The sequence below is a fragment of the Marmota flaviventris genome, chromosome 3 (genome assembly GCF_047511675.1).
Source record: "Marmota flaviventris isolate mMarFla1 chromosome 3, mMarFla1.hap1, whole genome shotgun sequence".
Classification (NCBI taxonomy): domain Eukaryota; kingdom Metazoa; phylum Chordata; class Mammalia; order Rodentia; family Sciuridae; genus Marmota; species Marmota flaviventris.
In genome coordinates this window covers 68,167,950-68,176,745 of record NC_092500.1, presented here as the reverse complement: position 1 = coordinate 68,176,745, position 8,796 = coordinate 68,167,950, and the positions used below count along the sequence as shown (strand labels likewise).

Sequence of the window (8,796 nt, the reverse complement as noted above, 5' to 3'; positions counted from 1 at the left end):
GCCTGGCATGCATGTGGCCCGGGTTCGATCCTCAGCACCACATACAAACAAAGATGTTGTGTCCGCCGAAAACTAAAAAAAATAAATAAATAAATAAATAAAAAATTTTCTCTCTCTTTAAAAAAAAAATCATTGACGTGGGAACTACATGGATCCCTCAAGAACCACATTAATACCTTCTGAAGACAGCACCCCCCCAGTGACCTAACCACTTTCAACTAGGCCCCACCTCTTAAAGATTCCATTACCTTGGAATGAGATGGACATGATCACCCTAAGTACATGTATGAAGAAATGAACACGAATGGTGTGAATATACTTTGTATACAACCAGAGAGATGAAAAAATGAGCTCTATGAATTGTAATGCATTCTGCTGTCATATATAACAAATTCAAAAAGTAAAAAAAAAAAAAACTACAAAGTCAACAACATAAAAATAATTAATTAAAAAAAAAGATTCCACCACCTTAACCTGTCATACTGGGATCAAACTTCCAGCACATGATCCTTGGAGGGATACACTCTAACTATATCCAAACTGTAACAGTCCCTGAACAAATTATCCTTAGCTGTAGTTGTGTTTTAATAGTTTTGTCATTTGATCTTCAAAATAGATTTTCACACCACCATCACAGGTGTTTTAGTCAGCTTCTCTGCTGTTGTGATCAAAAGACCTGACAAGAACAATTTTTTTTTTTGAATGAAGTGTCTTTTTTAATTGAAAAGCTATCAAACTGTCTAGTTACATTTCTCCCCTCCAAATCCACAAACTGGGTAATAACCGAGTCTCTAGGCAACATATTCAAAGCTGATTAAAAAAACAAAAAACCCGAGTCCTTCGGTCCAATTAAGGGAACCCTGCTACATACAGGCAAATCTATCCCAGTGGTACTGCTCGACTCCAGGAGGCTGGAAGAAATCCTAACAACCCCAACTCAGAACATTTACTTCAAGTAGCCTTTTTCCAGTTTCCAACTCATGAATAAAGATAATATTTTTTAATTCTATTTCAGAAAATTTTTTGCAAGTTGTTTTATTTACAACGCCAACTTTTAAAAGCTCACTAAAGTTAACTGGACAATAAACTAGGCAGAAATCGCTTTACAAAAGGAGGGAAAGCCCAAAATGCCACTTTCTACAGAGAACCCACAGTTCAGTTTTATTCAGAGTAAAGAAAAAAAGAAACTTTCTCTCACACTAAAAGAAATTCAGCCATAGGTTTGGAGTCTGTACTCAAAGTACACATGCAATAAGGACAATATTATGCTAATACAATTGATTTGCTGCTGCATTTGTCTACTGTTTGTCTAATATTAACAATTATAAACAGAGCAGTGCAACTAGTATTTGGAACAATTCTTATAGTGTTACAGTGTCAGGTACATTTCACTTCTCTTCACACCACTGGTTCTCTTTGCGTACCTGGGCTTCCTCCTCTTCAGTAAAGTCATTTTTGATATTGAAGGTTTTCCGAATCTCCTCAGGAGTTTTCCCCTTGATCATATTGGCAACAGTCTTGCACGTAACATCAAGCAAACCTTTGATGTCTAAGTAGTTTGCAGCCAGAATACGTTCAAAAAGTGTTCCTTGGTCAACTTTCAGGAATTCTTGGTCCCAAACAGGGATATCGTCTGTTCGCTTTTCTTTGTTCTCATCATCCTCAGGAGGAGGGGGGTCATCCTTGTGGTGTGTGCACCACTGAATGACCTTTTTTAATATTGCTGCATTAACATTTGGTAGAGGAACTGGGTCATCATCTCCTTCATCATCCATTCCCAAATCTTCCAACATGGTCTTGATTGTCACAGATTGTTTGGCAATTTCTACGTCAACTTCAAATATCTCCCCATCAGAACTCTGCAACTTAATTGAAGGCGTCTTTATAGTGAGGAAAGGGGTTCCAAATGGTTAAGTAGAGGAGCCATGATTTGACCAACTCCATTCATTTTAATGTTCTTCCCCCACTCCACGTGATATGGGGGATTGAACCCAGAGCCTTGTACATGTGAGGCAAGCACTCTACCATCTGAGCCTCAAGCCCCATAGTTCGATGTTCTTGACCCTCATTTTCTACCCTTGACATTTGAAAACGACAAGAACAATTTGAGAGGAGGAAATGTTTATTTGGCACTCATGGTTTCATCTCAGTCCATAGATCTCCAACTCCATAGCTCTGTGCCTAAGGTGAAGTAGAACATCACGGCAGAAGAGTATGGTGGAGAAAAGCAACTCAGGACATGTCAATCAGGAAGCAGAGAAAGAGTTTTCCTTTCAGGGAACAAAATATAAATCCCCAAAGCACACCCCCAGTTATCCATCTCTTCCAACTGCATCCTACCTGCCTACAGTTACTGCCCAGTTAATTCATATCAGCGAATAATGCACTTATTAGGTTAAGGCTCCCATAACCCAATCATTTTACCACTAAAATTTGTAGCATTGACTCACATGTGAACTTTTGGGGGACACCTCATAGCTAAACCATAACAATAGTATAAGAATATTTTAAGTTGAATATTCATTTACTTAGAGTGAATGTTATATTTTAATATATTTTCATGTTGCTACTTAATGATCCTTCAAATTGAAAGGTGCTTTCGGAATTTTTATAAGGCAGGTCTAATGGTGATAAATTCCCTCAGCTTTTGTCAAAGAGTTTTTTTTTTTTTTTTGATCTCCCCTTTATTTTTGGAAGACAGAATTGCTGGGTATAGTTATTTGGTTGGCAGTTATTTTCTTTTAGCTTTTTAATCATATCATCCCATTCCCTTTTGGCCTGCAGGGTTTCTTTTGAACAATCTACAGATAGTCTCATGATAGCCTCTTGTACACAACAATTTATTTTCCCTTGAAACTTTCAATATTCTTTGTCTTTTAACTTTTCATAGTTTGGTTATAATATGTCTTGTTGTGTGTCTCTTTAGTTTCATTCTACTAAATATGCAATGGGTTTCTGAGCTCTGGCTTTTTATTACCTTCCCCAGACTTGGAATGTTTTCTGCTGTTTTTTGTTTAAATATGTTTTCTGTCCTTTCTCTGTTTCTTCTCTTCTTGGTACAGTGATAGTATATATATATTATTTGGCTTGATAGTGACTTGTAAGTCCCTTAGGCTTTCTTCACTCTTTTTCATTCTTTTTCTTTTTGCTTTTCAGGCTGATTTCCAATGCCCTGAGTTCAAGTTCAATAATTCTTTCTCTTGCTTGGTGTAGTCTAATGTTGAATCTCTCTATTGAATATTTTAGTTCATTTGTTGTATTCCTCAGCTTGAAGATTTCTATTTGGCAATGTCTTATATTTTCTTTTTCTTTTTTTTCTTGAAATTCTTACTTTGTTTATACATTGCTCTCTTTATGTCAGTGAGCATCTTTATGAAGTACCCTTTTGAATTCCCTATCAGGTAAATCACACATCTTCATTTCATTAGGGCTGGCTTCTGCAGATTTATCTTGTTCTTTTAGTTGGAACATATGTCCATGCTTCTTAAATTTCCTTGATGTTCTGTATTGGATTTTGTGCATTAAATAAAGGAACCATCTCTCCAATTGTTAGTAGCCTGGTCTTGTGTAGGAGATGTGTTTCCCTAATCAGCCCAGCCAGAGATTACAAACTTTTTGTGTTTATGTAACCTGTTGTCTTTGTTCTTAGTGGCCTCCAAGAAATTAGAGTGTCAAGTTGTGCTATTACCTTGAGAGAGGTGGGACAGAAGCCAGTCCTTTGTGATGCAGCTGGAGAGGTTGAGGTGTTAGATATGTGCACCCATTCCTTTTTTCCATGCAGAGAATCTGAGTTTATTTCCCACTCTTCCTGCTCTACACCAAGGATAGGGTCTGAGGATGGTATCTGTAGTCTTAATCAAAGTGTTTACTTTGTACTTGGGAAGAAAGATTATGAATGTTTGCAATTTTAAAAGTTACCTTTTTGTTTTCTGTGGTCTAGGATGCTTAGAGTACAGAGCTCCATCAATTCCCAGACCTACATGATTCAGGAACTAATCTCAGGTGAAGGTATAAAATCTGGAATGCTCTATATATGTAGAAACTACTTCCAGGGATGGTCTTCAAATCTAGATTTATTGCTGGATCAAGCCAGGGAAGAAGGTGGGGTAGGCCCATTCTCTTGTTCAAGCAAGCAGAAGTCTCAAATACTTCTAGCAAGGATAGACTTCTGGTCTGGAGTTTTTGCTAATGCAAGCCAGGGAGGAAGTGCATGAAATGATAGTATTCTCTGTTAGGCATGAGATATTCCCCCTCCTTCCAATGAGAGATTGCGGGATTTTAACCTCTAGAACAAGTTAAGGAAGAAGGTACAGGAAGTGCCATTCTTCCTGGCAAAGAACTCCAACCCCTTTCCATGTAGATACTGCAGGGCTGGAATTATCACTAGAGCAAGCCAGGGAAGAAGGCACAGGGCGTGTGAAAGAAGTTTAGTTTTTATTTGCTGCACGTGCTTCCGAATACTTGCTTGTTTGAGGCCAGAATCACAGGGAACTGTGGAAAAACATGCAGCTAAAGGCCAAACTCTTTTCAGGGGAAAGTTGGAAGCTGGACTGATTCCGGGGGCTATAGCTATTGGGAGTGCTTCTCTTTGTGCTTTGGGCTTGAAGGAAATCTTCCAATGAATGTCCTGTTTCTGTCATTTCTTGAGGTTGGTGATTTAAGAACTAAGGTCTCTGGCAGAGACTGTAAGAGTTGAACTTTATATGTGTGATACAAGCTCCTTACACCTCAGAAAGAAGCTGGGTACTGGGATTTTTTTTTTTTCTAATTAGAAAGTGTGTTAAAGGTGGTTTTATTAAGGAAGTATATCTTTTGCTTTTCCTGCCCATTTTGATGGTGGATCTTTTTTTTTTTTTCAGTCATCCAGTGTTAGTCTTTCAAGTGGATACTGGCTTTCTCTGGAGAGAACATATCTGTGTGTAGGTGCTGGCTTGAAGTATTCGTGGGAGAAGGGATGGCCAGAAGCCTCCAGTTCCTCCATTGTGCTGACATCACTCTTGGTCTTGTAATTTTTAGGAAGCTATTTAATTCTTCTTTTCCTCAAGTTTCCTTATGTATAAAATAGGTTTACTAATACCTATGAGACATCACTGGAAGGATTATTATAATAACCCATGAAATCTACCTTTTCATATGCCCAATCAGAGCAGCAATTAAAGTCTGACTTGGGAAATACCTTATTCTCAACTAGAACAGTGCCTATCAGCAAATACTAGGCTCAATAGATATTGGTTAAGTAAATGAATGTAAAGCACATAAATTTATTAAGTGTTCAAAAATTTGGTTCAGTGTTATACACTGAACCCTACAGTAGGCATAACTTTGAGACGTGTAAATCCTTCTCTACCTCTTCTTCACCATGTGGGCCTCCTTAGACTAGTTTTTTGGGGGTTACAACCTAACCTCTTCTTCTTTAATCACTAAATGAACCAATCATTAGAGATTCACTCTTTAGCTAGTCTTATGACATATGACAACTCTCTGTTGTGCAAAAACTGTACTGCATTTAGTCAGTAAAAGACATCATGGTTATCCAGTGGTACGGTTGGAAAATTCACTCCAATTCCTTTTTTTTTCTTTAAATAGTAAAGGTGTATTATTAAATTATTATTAACTGATGTTGAGATACGCATTAGGTACCAAGCCCAGTGACAACCCTGCCAGGTTGATATTAGCAGCTCAGTTTTATAGATGAGAGCTGTGGGTGACTTGTCTGAGGTTGCATAGGTAATACATATGACATTTCTTCATCATATATTTACTATATTCCTGGCACTAGACTAAACCTTTAACACACATTATCTCATCTAATGTCACAACAACTTTAGAGGTATCAATTAGTTACACATGTCCTCCAACTTTTCATCTTTAAAGATCTTCTGAATGATAGACAGTGTTCTTGTGACCAAGCATCAGTTGAAGCCAAGGTCAAGGAACATCTATGTCTTAGTCTATTTTGTGTTACCATCACAGAATACTGAAGACTGAGTAATTTATAAAGAAAAACGATTTGGTTTTTCTGGCTCATGGTTTTGGAGGCTGGGAAGTCCAAGATCACCAGGCTGCATCTGGTGAGGCCTTCTTGCTGCATCATCACATGGCAGAAGGCAGAAAGACAAGACAGAACAAGTAAGCAACAAGGGCCAAATTCACTTTTATAATAAGCCCACTCTTGTGATAACTAACCTACTGCTGCAATAATGTCACTGATCCATTTATCCACAGCCAAACAAAGAGGCAAATAAAGAGGCAATCTCAGGAAATGACTAATGTCATTTGAGTGGTAAGATATAATCTATTTAGAATAGAAGTGGCAAGTCATTGAGTGGTAAGATATAATCTATTTAGAATAGAAGGAATTCCAGAAAATTAGCTAGAGTTTCAGGGGGAGTGGTTAAGGAGAGTGTGGTTTCAAAGCACAAGGAACAGAAGAGGGAACCGGGAAAAGGTTAAAATCAAGGTCAGCTGGGATTTTCAAGGTAAATCAAGTAAGCATATTAAAACTTCTACCAATAATACCAACCTTGTCACTCCCTATCCATTACACAACCTATGTGGATCTGGCTGTTAATGTTTTGCTGATAATTAAGATTTCGTTTTGTTTGTAAAGGTATTTGTATTTAGTTTATAAAAATAACAGCCACCTATCAAAGCACCAGTCCTTTACATAATAGTTTCCCAAGAAGATATGAGGTCCTTGTCTCAATAATTTTTTCCATATCATCTGGCAGTGGTATTGTACAAAGACTCTGTTTTTTGTGGCATTATTATTATTATTATTTAATATTATTATTATTATATCTGTACATTAATCAAAAGAAGATGGTCTACTTGATCAATGGCTAGAATTGAAATTTTCTGACAGTGGGATGCCTGTATTCAGAGTTCTCACCAAGCACTTTTGGGTTGGTAAGCAACCAAAGTAGACCATCTATGGTCTGATTCAAAGAAGAGCCAATGAGAAATTTCATAAACAGTCCCTAATTAGGACCTAGTTAAAGGGTTGAAATTAGTGATGTGGTGTTCAGAATTCTCTGGGGTAGAGTCCTCAATCTGTGAATAATGAGATGGAAAACAACTCGTAAGAGTTCAAAGACATGAAGTGATATTACCTATCATTAGTAATCTACTAGTGTTTTAAAATCTCGGGGCAAAAGAAATCAAAGTGAAGGTCCTTGCCCATGACTAGTTTATAATAGCTTAACACAGTTTTCCTGTTTAGTGTAGCAAATGGCCATTTCAGATATATGATATGTACTATGCTCAATTTCTTCCTTAAAAATGTGACTCATCTCTCATCTCCTCTTACTCAGGATGGTGTAAGCATTATTTTACACAGAAAAGCATTCCCAGTTACTCTGGAGGCTGAAACAGGAGGATTGCAAATTCAAGGTCAGTCAGCCTGACTGTAAAGGTCAGATCCTCTGTAAAATAAATAAATAAATTTAATTTAAAAAAATTAGCATGGATTCGCTTCACTACCTAACCTCGAAATGGGTCCCACTATTAATGTTAATAATGTCAGGCAATGTTCTAATGGGCAAACAGAGTGTTATTTATCCTAAAAGTGAGAAGAAAATCAAATCTACCCATAGAGAAATGTTTAAAAATATTAAAACATACATATAATTAATAGACATTAACATTAACATACAATTAATAGACATAAAACTGAACTTCATTTTTCTGAACTCCATTTCTACTTCTCATTCTTATTTCATCTCTGGGCATTAGATGTGGTATCAGAGGCATTAGGAATATTATCCTACAGAAAGAAGCCCTGGTTGAGCCAATTATGGTTTATGCAGCATAAGTTTCCACACCTTACATCAGCACTGAGACTATAGGAAGCTTCTGAGATTCATATCAAATAAAATTTGTTTGTTTCTTGCTGAAATATCCACTCAGGGTGGCAACCATGGTTATCTTTTGCTAATCGGTAGAAAAGACAACTTTGGTTACTTAAAAATAAAAGGCACAGTTTCTTAGTAAAGAATCCTGTACAAGGCAAAATCTTTCCAGACATGGGACACAAGGAGGAAAAACAGTGTGAGTTTAGGGATGCTGATGTTTGTCTAACTCCTGTAGGCCAACTTGCTCATTTTGAGGATACCTAGGCTTGAAGAGGCAAAATGATTTGTCCAGAATCACTCCCTTAGGGAACACCCGGTTTAGCAAAGGTATTTCTTAACCATAGCATAAAACTGTTCTATGCCTCCTTATATCAAAGAAAAATGTGAAGCTGGTGGCCAGCCTGATGGTGGAGAGGTGTGTTTTTGGCCAGCTTCACTTGAGAATAAGCTCAGTCACTATACTCAGCCAAATTTCCCTCTCTGTAAGATGAAATATTAATCCTTATTTGTTACAGTTTTGCATGTAAGAATTGCATATAAAGTAAGTCATATGCCAGACCAGTAGTTTTCAAAATGTGGTCCCCAGAATAGCAGCAGCAACAGAATCGCCTGGGAATTCCTTAAAATTCTTCAGCCTCACCCTAAACCTACTAAATCTGAAACTCCTTGGTAGGGCCAATCTGTTTTGTTTTGTTTTCACAAACCTTTCAAGTACTTTTGATGCACAAAGTTTTAAGAGTTAGGTCACAGTGTGGTAAAAATAAAAATTGAAATCCCCCGAGGACATTTATACTTACAAGCATCTTGGAATGTCTATCATTTACACATTTAAAAGGCATAAACTAGCAGTAACATTGGGAGTTCATTTTAATAAAAACCTGCTGATGGGCAGAAGCAGGAAGAGAAAACCTAAGTGCTCAAGACCACCCTGTAGGCCCACAAA

At 37.3% G+C, this 8,796-nt stretch overlaps 1 pseudogene; it reads right to left on the bottom strand.

The window, feature by feature from the left end:
- Positions 1 to 985: 985 nt before the first annotated feature.
- LOC114103881 (S-phase kinase-associated protein 1 pseudogene) lies at positions 986 to 1,876 on the bottom strand (annotated as a pseudogene).
- Positions 1,877 to 8,796: the final 6,920 nt, after the last annotated feature.